The following is a 15,013-nucleotide window of genomic DNA, read 5'->3' on the forward strand; positions in this document are numbered from 1 at the left end:
ACATGCATTTCATTCTGTACTGACTGCAGTATACTTTATTCAGGGGTTATTACTACTTTATTGGTGGATTCATAACACTTTCTCACACTCTCTCACTTGTTTTCATTTTACTATTCAAGATGGTACTTACTTCTAGGCTTTATTGACATGTTTTACCTGTAGTTATTACAATCCTTTCCAGCAGTCTCACTTCTGTCATGTTTCAATATTTCAACAGGGGTATATTTCATACATGTGATTTGCTCATCTTCTGCAGCTGTACTTTTCAGCCTGCTGGTGGTTGTGTACTATTATATTACAGGTGGGGCATCTTTATTTCAGACTTTATTTCAGACATTTTAATTTTTCTGTTTGGATTACAGACTGCAACACACTTTTGTAATCAAGCAATACTTGCAAACACTCTTACACTTGTTACTTGCACATTCTATTACTTAGTGACTACACTGCACTCTTTTGCTAACTGTTATACTTTTATATTTCTTTACAGTTAGTGGGAGAGGATTACTGACCTGCCTGGTGGTGCAACCGCACCAGCCTATCGCCATAGGCTCTGTGGTTTGCAGAACGGACACCTGCAGCTGTAATATAAATGAAGTAATATTGGAATACACATCTCCATAATATCAGCTAGTTTAATTTCTTACATACATAATTACATGTAACTTACTCAGTAGTGGGGCATTGGGCATTTGCCGGGCCTCCTGGATCCAAAGGTTCAATTGGTCCTGCTTGCGTCTCTTCAGGTCCGCATGGTGGTGACAAACCTGCTCACCAGTCCTTGGAATCCCTGTGGCACTGGTGAGATCATGAGCCAACCGGTCCCACTCCTCAGCCCTATATGCTCCCCACAGGACCTGGCCCTGCATGAGTTGGGCCTCATGATTGTGGACTAAGAGCCAGACCATGTATCTGGACTCCTCAATGCCCCACCTCTGTGCTCGAAAGCAACTACCCTCACCTACTCCTGTCATTCTGGCTACAAGTCAGTTCTACAATCGTTTATTGTATTCATTCCTATTACTGCATTTATAGGTGCTGCTGTCATGGCTTAGTGGTTCAGTACCTTGACTATGGTGCATAGTATCCTGGGTTCGAACCTGGCCACTGCTTTTTATTTTTTATGACTGTCTAGACAGGCTGAGGGGTGTGTCTGTGTAAAGGCAGTTTTGATACGGCTTGCTCAACGTTGCCCGTCAGCTTGTTGGCGCGGTACGCAGCTCCGTGCAAACGGGGTGCACTGGTTTACGCCTCATTTGGCTATCAGCATGCATATTACGCTCTGCTCAGCTAGGGGCACACAGTTTCAGCATGTTAAACCACTGCTCACCTACGGGCACTCATTTTGCACATGTTGAACCACTGCTCACCTTTGGGCACTCATTTTGCACCTGTTAAACCACTGCTCACCTATGGGCAGATGCACTCACCTTGTTAAACTGTAGCTCAGCTATAGGCACATCTGGCATTTTGTATTATTTTATCTCACATTTCTTCTAAATAAATGGACTATTTCATTACATTTTACATGAACTATGATTTTATATGTGTACATGTTTGTCAGGGACTTGTTTCGTGCTTATTTTACTAAAAATAAAAGTTGGTGTTGAGGCGGCTCGAACCATGAATGCCTGCTCTTCAGCCAATGTCTCTACCGCTACGCTATTGCTTCTTGGCTTACTTTGCATATTTAGTTCTTATATCCTTTTCCACTGACTGCTAACTGTGGCTAAGCTACGGGCATGCCCGCGCAAACGAGCACACTCACTGGCAAACATCTTTACGTTTAAAAAAAAATATATAAGATGTTCATTTATATATTTTATGTTCATAGTCTGTGGGGGCATGTGTTGTGTTGTGTTTATTCACATTTCCATGGCCTCTGTCGTGGGTGTTTACTTTGGGCAATTTTACTCTTCTGGGGGTTTGTCCGCTTGCAGGGCTCGGCTTATGGACACGCCCTCTACTGTCTTTCACAGACCGTGTTAGCCTTTGGTGTGATTCAGCATGCCCTCATGCATATGCATGACATGCTGATGTCACACCGTTTAACTGCAGCCTCCGTGTAAGCCATGTATCTCTTACATGGAGGCTTCGTGAATCCTGCCTTTAGATTCACTGATAGGAAAAGGTGGTCTTTTGTTCTCAGACTTTTTAGTGTAAGTTCCATGAGTGAGAGAAATGTGTGTGTGTGTGTGTGTGTGTGTGTGTGTGTGCGTGTGCGTGTGTGTGCGTGTGCATGTGCGTGTGTGCGCGTGTGTGTGTATTTTTGATATTAAGGTCAAAGTGTCCTGTTCGGATATATCATTCAACATTCCACACAAATGTTATTTCAAAATTCGCTCAGTATATTTGGGGTTATAATTGGAAAATTAGGTATCTGGCTCTATCCAGTAAGGATAGATTGGATCCTAACAAAAGTCCTTTTAAACCTTTTATGACACTCCCAAGGATTTGGTACTCTCTGATCATAGACCCAGTCCCTTCCAGAGTACAGTCTCCCTTGTTATCCAGACCTAAATCCTTGGCAGCATCCTCTTCATGTTTACCCAGGAGTCTTACTGAGGATGACGTGGAACATTTGGCACAGAAGATCCTATGGGCACAGAGTATTACTAAGTCCCCCTTGGCCTCAACCCACACAGTTCCCTGGTTATCCAAGTCTACTACTCCCCATCTTACTACTCCTCTGACCTTAGACCAAACTTTGGAGCTTTCAGATCCAATACACCTGATGCCTTTCAGGTCAGAGTTGAAGACATCTGTTTCTTTGACTCAGATCTTTGCTCTGAGCTCATCAGTCTTTTCAGAGACGTAGACCTCCCAGAGCCATAGTGAACCTTGTGGTCCTCGAGTGTGCATGACCCTCAGACTGGCTTCTGCACAGGTGAGCTCTGCTCTGGTTTCTACCCTGGGCAAGCTGTCTTCTGGGTTGGAGGAGGCCCCGAGCCAAAAACATGGCTTGTCAGAGACAGAGTCATCCTCCACTCAGGAACAGTCAGCCTTTGGGGCCTTGGAGAGGGCTATAGCTGTGACTGCATCTAAAAGGTCATCTACCCTCTCGGATCCTCTATCCCAGCATGATTCTCAGCGCATTTCTTCTGACCAGGATGTTCCACTGGGACAGTGGAACTGCAGGTGCCAGCATACCCATCGTGGTACTCCTTTCTCTTCTGATACCTCCCCAGAGTACCCCAGTGAGGAGGTCCTTTGGAAGAGACTTTGCAAGAGGAAGCATTTGGACTCCACAGAGGAGTATGCCATTGAAGACACTGACCATGATGAAGGAGAAAGAACCCCACAGTCACCTCCTGAGGACGTTTCCTTTGGGGAGATTGTAGAGATTCTGAAACAGAGAGGTGGCTGGCAGGCAGTAATACTTCACCTGAGGAGTCGGTGTACCTGGTGCCCTTTGGTTCATGCCCATCTTCCTCCTGGGTAACTCCACACACTGATGAGCTCATAGGTTTGATCTCACAGCAGGAGTGGGAGACCCCAGACTCCAGCAAGCCTATTCCGTGGAGACCAAACAAAATAATTATTGCCCCATCTGATAAGGCCTTCTGGACAAAAGGGGTTGCAGTAGATGCCATAGTTGTGGTAGCAGCAAATAAGAAGGAACTTTCAGAGGAGAGTTCCACTATCCATTCTCCTAATAAAAATTTCAGGATGATGGATAGATAGGGGAAGCGAGTTTTCTCTTCAGCAACCTTTGCCCTGTGATCACTGAACTATCTTTCCCATTTCAAAAGGTTGCAAACATATCTGATCAAGGATCTATCTGATACCCTTGAAGGAGCAGCCACTGAGGGAGTACAGGAAAAGGCAGCTTCCCAGTTAATGACCCTACACGCTGTAGCTAACTCTTCCAAGAGGCTCATTGCACATGCAGCCAAAGGAACGAGTAGGGTGGCAGGTTCTGGCATCTCTATGAGGAGGCATGCCTGGATGCGCCTATGCGATTTTGCAGAACCTTTTAAGTCTTTGTTTGTCAATGCCTTGTTTGATGGCTCTTCTTCTTTCGGCCCCAAAGTCAAAGATATGTTATCAAGGTGTGAGAAAAAAGGTAAGACACTGTCTGCCATGGGCATAAATTTCTCTGCTTCTCAGAGACCCTATTCAAAAGGTCAGAGAAGTGGCAGAAAAATGTGGTTCAAAAAATCTCAGGGTTCTTATCAGGACATATGTGGAGAATTTTCCCCCAGAGGCAGAGGGGGGAATAATAATGGAAAATTCCACCCTTGCAGCAAAGAAGGCCCACAGAACTACTGAGTCCTGAGATTCTTTTTTTTGGGGAAACTCTTCCAGCGCTCCTGAAAGAAGGCCCGATTGTCCACCCCTAGAGGCAATCGGTGGTTGACTACCCTGCATTGGAGAGCCTGGAAAAAGATAACTTCCGATTTGTAGGTGCAGAAGACAATATCCAGGTGTTATCAAATTCCTTTCTCTCAGCAACCCCCTCCCCAACAGTAAAAATCCCAGATGTTCCACCCAGTCAAAGGGAGTAGGCAGTTATTCAGATACAAAAAACTGCTAGAAAAAAGGGTCATAGAAGAAGTCCCCTGAGACCAGATAGGATTCACTACTTACTCAGGGTTCTTGTCAGTTACAAAGAAAACAGGGGACTGGAGACCACTTCTGGATCTCAGCAGATTAAATATGTCAGTTCAATGCAGCAAGTTTCAAATGGTCATGGTTTAGTCCATGCTTCCTTTCCTGGAACAGGATGATTGGATGTGCTCTATAGATTTTTAGGATGCATACTACCATATAAAAATGGAGAGACACTCCTGAAGACACCTATTCTTCTGGTTGGGAGCCAGTCATTATCAGTTCAGAGTGCTGCCCTTTGGTCTCACTACCACCCCCCAGAGTGTTTACCAAATGCATGGCAGTGGTTTTGGCTCACCTGAGATGACTAGGATTCAAGGTGTTCCCTTATTTAGAAGACTGGCTCAAATCCACTCCGATCACGCATCTACTGATAAACACAAGAGTCTCTGTTCTTCAAATCTGCGCAGAACTAGGTATAACGATAAATTAAGGAACAAAATCTAGCAACAAGTACCGACCAGGTAAAAACAGAAAGTCCACAGGTACTCAGGATACAACTTTAATTCCAATACGAACGGTCCTACAAAGTCAGAATGAATCAAGCGCTTTCGCCTGGGTTCTCCCAGACTTTATCAAGATAAAATACAAGCATATCCCTCTGTCTTATATACTGCTGTTATAGTGCCTTAATTATAACCTTTTATTCAATTATTCAATTGAATAATTTATACATTTAAAGGTATATTATTTAAAAACACTATTGTTTGAAAAATCAAGAGCAATTTCTTACTTTAATACTTCCTGTATAATACTTAATATATCTTAGCTGCATCCGTCCTAATATAGTTTAATAATTATAAACATAAAATATCATATTTCTAAAACTCCTATATATAGACACATAAAACCCTATAAAAAGCAGCCTTCAAACCAAAATATATTCTCATAAAAAGTATGAATACCTAAGATTGGCTGCTACTATACTCTAACAAACCAGAACATAATATATATATGCAAATGTGTATGTACATTAGACTCACTGATTTCATTGTTGAACCCAACTAAAACCCAATGTGTACTTAAAATACATATAAGGAAACAAATCTTAACGTCTTCATAAGAGCCAATGATGTTATAACTTGGCTCTTCTAAATTTGAGTACACTGCTCAGGCTGATGGTGTCATTAAGCCCTGGTGGTTTAGAGGCATTTAATTTAATTTGCCATAATAGCTCCGTGTACTCCAGGGACGTTTCCCAATCACCTCCCCTTGGGTTAAGTCCCACTTGTTCCGACCAGAAATTTTAAACTCATTTCCTTACAGGTTAGTGAATGTTTATAAAACGCATTTGATTCTTTTTTCTTTAAAACTTCATAAAGATGTTCATAGACTCTTTTTCTTAAAGATCTTTCAGTTTTGCCAACATAAAATCCAAAACACTGCTGGCAAAATCCAAGGTACACCACCCCCTTAGTGTTACAGTTAAAATGCCCTGGGGAAACAATGTTCTTCTTTCTAGATTTCAAATATAGGCCCTTATCATTAACCATGTAGGAACACTGTTTGCATGACCTACATTTGAATGTGCCTAATTTGGATTTCTTGTCATAAACATTACACATTGTATTCCTTTCAAGTAACTCTTTCAAATTCATGTTCCTTCTCCTCACAAATTGTGGTTTGCTTGGGATGATCCTATTGATGTCCTCATTCATAGATATAATTGGCCAATATCTACAAATAATACTTTCAACTTCCAAGCTGTCATTGTTGGAAGTATGAATGAAAACATTTTCTTTATTTATTAGGTCATTCCGTTGAACCCTTGTGTACTGCTTGTCAATTTCCCCCAACAGTGGAGCATACTGCTCCATCCTTTTAGATAATACTTCAGCAGCAAGAGTGTCAAATAAGGGTGCGGGATAACCCTTTTCGAGAAATAATGTCCTAAGGAACTGTATTTCATCTTTAAGTAAGTCATCCTCGCTACACATTCTAGAGGCCCTGATCAGCTGACCTTTAATAATTCCCTTTTTTTGAAATAATGGGTGGTCACTATCGAAGTGAAGGAACATGTTTGAATAGGAGTCCTTCCTAAAAATATTGGATTGAAAGCTGTTTCTTTCAGTATTCTTCACCAAGTTAACATCTAGATAATGTAAACGATCTGGATGTATTGTGTAAGTGAATCTCAAAAAATCTGTAGTAGAACTAATATACTGAATGAACTCCTCAAATTCGTTTAGGTCTCCTTTCCAAAGAATACAAATATCATCCAGGTATCTCTGATAATGTGTGATAAATGTGGCCCACCTAGATGTAAAAATATATTTCGATTCCCAATGATGTAAAACAATGTTTGCGTATGCAGACGCACACGGAGTCCCCATGGCCACTCCTCTTTGTTGTCTATAGAGTTCACCGTTGAAAAAGATAAAATTGTTATTTAGGATCACACTCATGAACTCTACTAATAGTCCTACAATATTGGCACTAAAACCTGCAGACTTAGTAAGTACTTTATTAAACCATTTGAGACCCTTGTAATGTGGGATGCTGGGGAACAATTCCACTATGTCCAAAGTAATCATATAATGTGTGTTTACAACAAATTCTCTTTTGATGTTCCTTAAAAATTCCCAAGAGTCTTTGCAAAGATATTTTAAAGATGCAACAAAACTCTTTACTGTAATATCAATAAATTTGCCTAATGGTTCAGTTTTTCCTTTGGCCCCCGCTACTATGGGTCTAAATTGCAAAGGGTTTAACCCTTTGTGTACTTTAGGGATGCCAAATAGGACTGGTGTTAAGGGCTTTTGTACCAGCAGGTAGTTGTACAATTGTTCGTTAACTGCACCTTGCATGAGGTGGTCCTCCAACATATATCTAATTTTCGCATAGGCAATATTCCGTTCATTGATGGACACTTCACTATACAGCTCTGTGTCCTGCAGCGAAGTGTATAAATTTGCTTCATAATCTTGTTTATACATTAGCACTATCCCCCACCTTTATCAGTTTTCATTACCCTCACATCTTCTTTTTTCAAAAAAATCTAATAACTGTTCTGATTCTTTCAGGAAATTGTTAGAGTGTACTCTATTCTTATTCCTTTGAATTTTCCTGATTTCTGTTTCAATAAGATGCTCAAAAATTTTTAGGGCAGGTTGTAAAGGAGGGTTTATTGTGCTGGCCCTATGAAATAGACCAGGTGAAAATTTCTTACCTTCAAAAAAGATATTTAAATTTAATTGACGTGTGAACAATTTTAAATCTAACACCGTCTTCGTAATATTAATATGGCAAGTTGGAACAAATTGTAACCCCTTAGTAAAAAGGTTGAAATATACATCATTTACTTCAATGTCAGTGTAGTTATAAATTGACAAATTCTCCTGCTTGAATACTTTACATGGGGTAGTATTAGTGCTAGAACCATTAGTAACCAAAGCATCCAAACTATTAGGTATTACGGTCATGGCCTCCTGAATTTGTTCCATCTCTGGCCATGTGGTGTGTATTCCCTGCTCTCTTGTTTCCCCTGGGCATACTGAAAAACCTGGTTGGAAGTTGAACTAGATTTTTGAGCCAGTCTTTCGCTCCGTCTGGGGGCTTGCGTAGTATAAATACCTTCATTGGTATCTAATGTACATACACATTTGCATATATATATTATGTTCTGGTTTGTTAGAGTATAGTTCATAGGTTCTCTGTCAAGCAGTAGCAGCCAATCTTAGGTATTCATACTTTTTATGAGAATATATTTTGGTTTGAAGGCTGCTTTTTATAGGGTTTTATGTGTCTATATATATAGGAGTTTTAGAAATATGATATTTTATGTTTATAATTATTAAACTATATTAGGACCGATGCAGCTAAGATATATTAAGTATTATACAGGAAGTATTAAAGTAAGAAATTGCTCTTGATTTTTCAAACAATAGTGTTTTTAAATAATATACCTTTAAATGTATAAATTATTCAATTGAATAATTGAATAAAAGGTTATAATTAAGGCACTATAACAGCAGTATATAAGACAGAGGGATATGCTTGTATTTTATCTTGATAAAGCCTGGGAGAACCCGGGCGAAAGCGCTTGATTCATTCTGACTTTGTAGGACTGTTCGTATTGGAATTAAAGTTGTATCCTGAGTACCTGTGGACTTTCTGCCGTGTTTTCTGTTTATAATGATAAATTACCAAAAATCACATTTAGTTGGATCCTTCACAAACAATAGAGTTCATTGGGGTGGTATTTGATGCTACTCAGGTGATCGCAAAACTCCCCACCAGAGTGTTGACAATCAGGCATCGAATGCACAAATTCAAAAGAGGAAGGTATCTGCTCGTCATGTTCTTCAAGCCTTAGAATCAATGGCAGCAGTAGTAGTGTTAGTCCCATTAGCCAGATTCCACATGAGAATTCTACAGTAGCTTCTAGCTGCCCAATAGTCAATTATCTGTCTATTGATGTCTCATCAAATTCTCATAACAGACACATGCAAAAGGACCCACTCATGGTGGATTCAGTCAGAGCAGTTGATGTAAGGTCAACCCTTTGTTTTCCCAGAACTACAGGCCACAGTGACCACGGATGCGTCCCTGAAGTGGGGGGGGGGTATTAGCAGGGAAAGTCAGTCCAATGAACCTGGTCTGCAGATGAGGCAAATCTGTACATCAGTGTCCTGGAGATGACAACGGTGCTTCTGGAGGTGCAAGCATTCCAGACTGCTCTTCCTCTGGGAACAGTGGCAATTCAATCAGACAACATATCAGTGGTCTGGTATATAAACAAACAAAGGGGAACCAGATCATACCCTGTGTGTTGAGAAGCCCTCAGAGTGTGGCAATGGGCGATCTAATCCAACAGCTTTCTCATAGCAATGCACATTCCAGGAAAGTCCAACATGATAGCAGACAAGTTGAGCAGATCCATTCTCATGCTTCACAAGTGCCTCAACCAGAAGGTAGCAGAGGACATTTTCTGCAGATGGGGCCAGCCTTGCTGCAATTTTTTTTTGTTTCTCCCATAAACAACAAATGCAGCAGCTACTTTGCCCTGATCCCCCACCAGGAGAATCCCTAAGGAATGCTGTCATATATGATTGGCCTCCTGGTCTATTGTATGCCTTTCAGTCAATTCCCTTGATCCCCAAATTCATTCAGAAAGCAAACAGGTTAAAGAGTAAACAGTAATCCTCATTGCTCCATATTGGCCTCGACAAATTTGGCTTCCCTTCCTCTGGCCTCATCTACAGAAGGAACCTTGGATCCTGTAACCCATTCCAGACCTGCTGTCACACCTGACAGGAATGACTCATCCCAGTCTTCACAACCTCAAGCTGACAGCTTGGTTTCTCCAGTTCCATTGATTGCCAGACATCCCATGCTCTCTTCTCCAGTCTGACATTTTTTATGTCATCTCATAAATCATCCACTCAAAAACTTCATAGGAATAAATGGAAGAGGTTTGTAAGATGAGCTCAACAGCAGAATATAGATCCCCTTACAGCTTCTATTCACTTTGTCATACTATTCCTAGCACAGATTTTTAATAAAGGAGCAGCTGCCTCTACAGTTAAAGTACAATTAGCAGCCATTTCAGACTTTCATACTGGGAAGGATAACTTAATCTCTCATTTCCCACAAAATTTGCAAAGCCTTCTTAAAAGGGACCTTATTGTTAAGACCTCCTCACAAGGATCCCTGTCCTCCATGGGACCTTAATTTAGTACTACATCTAATTCTTCAACCCCCTTTTGAAACAGCAGCCACTTGTGATATTAAGTTTCTCACTTGGAAAACTATTTTTCTAGTGGCTATTATATCTGCAAGACAGGTATTAAATATTCACACTATCTTCTCAATCTCCATACTTGATTTTTCATAAAGTCTGAGTCTGTCTGTGTACCAACCCCTCCTTTCTACCCAAAGTTGTCTCACAAACCAATATTAATCAGGCCATACATTTGCCTTTATTCTTCCCCAACTTCAACAGCAAAGGTGAATATGTTCTGCATTTGTTGGATGTACATAGACAGTTACAATTCTGTCTACATAGAACTAAAGAGTTTCAGAAAACAAATCAGTTGTTCATTGTCTTTGCAGGCCCTAGGAAAGGTATGCCAGTCTCCAAGGTTACTTTATCAAGATGGCTTTCTGATTGCGTTTACTTTATTTACACCTCAAAAGGTATGAATCATTCCAAACCTATTTGAGCTCATTCTACTAAGGCTATAGCCACATCCACTATTTTTCAGACTAATGCCTTCACGGAATGAGATACTTGTGTTGGCTAATTAGTCCAATCATCATACCTTTATCTCTCATTCTAAGTTGTATTTCATCTCCCGGGAAGAGCCTGTTTTAGTTGGATGGTTCTGAGGAACATCCTTCCATGATTCCACCCAGGATAAAGGAAGCTGGAGACCCTGTCCCATATGTGAGGACAGGATGAAAAATTGACAATATCAAATAAAGAAGTTATGGACTCATCATAATGTTTCATCTGTATTGTCGATTTTTTCATCTCTCCTCATATCCCCTCCCTCCCTCCAGCCCTGTGCCTTTGTTTTTTCCTTCTTTAACAGGAAGCAAATCTTTCTCAGGATGTGTTATTATCTCTAATACTCTAGAAGTGGTCTCCTTAAAAAATTTTCAGGATTAAGTTCTTTTTTTGTGTTTTTCCTAGTAATGATTATTATAAACAAGATCTGAGGTAACAGGGAGAAATGCATTGTGGGTAAGGGGAGTTATCAAAGAGCTTTTTTGGTTGCCACAAGCTTAGTAACAGCCAAGTCAAATCTGATGGATCAGATCTGGAGCCACATATGTAAGGAGAGGTGAAAAAATCGACAATACAGACGGGATGTTATGGTGAATACATAACTTTTTTTTTTTTTTTTTAAGTAGTAGTTGGCCCCTGTAGTATGTAACCTGTTTCCTCTCCTTCTGTCTGCTGTCCTTACTGTTTAGAATGACCACTCCACATTGCCCTGACATGATCTTTTGAACCAGAATCAGGTACTCCATCGCTTCTGGTCTCAAGTGATGATAATCTCCAGCTCCTTTAATGTTTGTTAATATTTCTTCCACTTCATCCAACAGGTTTTTCTGGTGGCTTTCCTTTTGATTAGTTCTGACTTGACTGTCCTTTTCTTTATATGTCCTCCAGGACTCCATGCAGTACTGAAAGTATGGTCTGAGAGGGGAGAAACATTGCCTATGAAATTTATCCTGAGGACATAGTCTCAGCTTTCTGTTTGTTGCTGTCTGCACTGTCACTATGCTTCTGGTGGTTCAGTCCAGGTGTTATCAATTCCCTGAAATCTTTGTCCCTACTCTTTTATCATCAGTCCCATTCCCAGTTGATGCTTCATATCAGATTCTTGTGTCTTATGTTCAGCACTCTGCATTTATTTGAACTCAACCTCAACTACCACCTTTCTGCCTACTTTTTCTTCCTTTCCAAAGCCTTAGCTGTACTCTTTCCCCATCCTTTATTGCTGCAACTTTGACTTATCAGCAAAAATGCTGATACTGTTCTTTATTCTTTCAAATATGTCTGAGACAAAACTACTAAAGAGTACTGGACCCCTGACAGATCCCTGTGGTACTCCATTAGTCACATTCCTAATTCCTTACATTACCCCTTCACCAAAACCCTCCGTATCTTATATTTCAACTATGCAGTTATCCATTCTTTAATAATGGTACCAACTCCTCTGATCTTCTTAACAGCCTCCTTTGTCAGTCCAAGGCAAAGGCCTTGTTGAATAATAATAACAATAATCCTACTTGTTAACCAGTTAGGCCCACTGGACACACAGTCTCTTTTCAGGGGTAACCTAGGTGTAATGTCTGATTAAGTGACCTGCTTAACGTCATACAGGAGGCAAATGAAGGCTGAAAGAATTTAACCCTGTATCATAGGAACTAAAGCTCACAACCTTAACCTCTGCACAAAGTACTAGTAGACTGTGTCCATGGGTATAGAACCTGCTCTGTGTCTACTTTGTACTCCCTTGCAAAAATCACCTGTAATCCAGGCATAAAACTGGAGCAGGTTTGTCCGACAACTCCTTTTGACCATGAACTCATGTTGGTTGTTGACCTGGAGATTGTTGTTTAGTAGAAATGCTACTAGGCTTGCCCTCAATAATTTTTTGCATGGCTTCCCTTGACACTCTTGTTAAGTGAACAAGCCTGCAGTTCCCTTGATTTTATATGCTCCTCTCATGGAAGGGAACCAGAGTTGTTATTTTCCAGTCCTCAGGGTCATCTGAGGTAGCAAGTGATATGTTGAAGATCTCCATCAAGTGGTATACTAACACACTGACCAGATTTCTGAAGACTCCAAGAGGTAGGCAGCCTGTCCGGTCCTTGAGCTTTATCCTGCTTAAGGCTAGAGAGGTCCTTATGCACTTCCTCAGTTTCTATCCTGGTGTTTGTCCACTGTTTTCTCTATTATGACTTGCCATCCTTTTTGGATGGCAGCCAACATTTGGTTTTCTTCATTATGCTGGAAGCAGTGTTCATTCAGTACCTCTGCTTTTTCTTTGCCTTCTGTTATCACTTTCCCATGTTTACTTACTCTGGCCAGTTTTGTCTCCTTCCCTTTTTTCATTGCTTCCAAACATTATTTCTTCAGTGAACTTTTTCAAATTTAGCCTTTGCTTCCCTCACCATTTTTTTGTGCATTTTTGATAGCCTCCATGTCACGTGTCGTCTTCAGCTCCCCACTCCACTTTTTTCTACCTCTGGTAGGATACATTGTTTGCCCTTATTTTTATTGTCATATTCTTACATAACTTCATTGACTTTCTTGTATTTTGGCATTTTGGCCTCTTCCTCGCACTCTTGTTCATAGTCTTACATAATCCATTCCTGACACATCCCCATAACTTAATGAATCCCTTGATACATTACCCATCTCCTAGCACATCTTTGACCACCTCCACTAGCTCAGTCTAAGCCACATTCCCAAATCCCACTCTACTGTCTCTGCCTTGTTATTCTTACCGTTCTCTGTACTGTAAACTACAGAGTGCAATGAACATTTTTGGCTAAAAGTGCTTTAACTGAGACCTCCATGACACCTTCTTCATTGTTTATAACCAAGGGCATAGTTATATCCTTTCTGGTACAAGTCTGCAACAGTTGGCGGTAAAAGGTCCCATTCAACCGCCGCTTCCTCTCTGTGCTGCAGCTTGGAATCTCTCAGTCTCCTCCCAGTAGACTCAGAATGCCTGTGAGTATTTCCTTCTCACTCCTTACCTACCCTTTTACCTTTCTTGCAATTTCTCATCCTTCTCTTTTGTTTGAGAGATTTCACATTGCATCCATCCACCAGCCATTTTGGCTGCTATAAAAGGCATACATTTTGACAGCAGGATGTCAGTTAATGGATAAATTAAAGGTGTGACTATAGGGGCAACAGTAGCCCCAGTTTTTGCAAATCTAACCATGCATCACAGGGAACAAAATTTCTTATACAAACATTTTTTGTTTGAGCATATAGTAATTTACAAATGCTTTATTGATTATTTATTTTTTTATTTGAAATGGTAATTAAGTAATGTTGAAAAACTTTGTTAATGAAATTAAGTATAGCATAGTTCTTTTTAAAATTCACAATGGGTGGAATTGGCCACATAGTGAATTATTTAGACATCACTTCAACCATGAATGTGACAGAGTGTAAGTTTGATTTTAGGGTTTATATAAACCCCACTTTCACTAACAATTACGTGCATGCTGAAAGCTTGTACCCCACATTTATGAAAAGGAATGTAATAAAAGGGCAGTTAGTAAGAGTGCCATGGTTAACATCAGCCAAAGATGATTTTATACAATAAGTTTTATTTCTAACTGGGTTGTTTCTGTAGAGGGTTAAAGACATGGTTTGAATCAATAGTTGGTAGACAAAGTAATTAGCAAAGGAGAAAGTCATTTTAAACCCATCTTAAAATGTGTTTTCCTGAAAGGAAATAATAACCAAACACATGTATCTAGTAATGATAGTATAAAAACAAACAAAGTTAAATCTAATTTAGACAGCAATCAGATAAAAAAACATCATTACTGACAACTGGAAAATTGTTTTAGGAAATTTTGATTTAAGTAAGATAGTTGGTGAAGTGCCATAGTTCACATATAAAAAGCAAGTTAGTTTTAAAAGTTTATGTGAATGTAAGGATAATTTTGCAACCAAAGTGTATGGAATTGATGTGGGTGTGTATGCTTGTAAATTTTGCAAATGGTACAAATTTACTAACGAAGGTAAATTTGTATTTTTACAACATATCAGAAGAGATATTATTGTAAACTGTTTTGATTGTAATATTATCACTCAAGTGCAGTAGTTGCACATGTTCTTACTGTGGCAAAACTAAAAATAGGTTTTGGGAACGTATTAGGGAACATGTGACTGTTAACAAAAAATAGGAAAGTGCTT

This window comes from Protopterus annectens, chromosome 2.part0, assembly GCF_019279795.1.
Source record: "Protopterus annectens isolate FY-2018-M chromosome 2.part0, PAN1.0, whole genome shotgun sequence".
Taxonomy (NCBI): Eukaryota; Metazoa; Chordata; order Ceratodontiformes; family Protopteridae; genus Protopterus; species Protopterus annectens.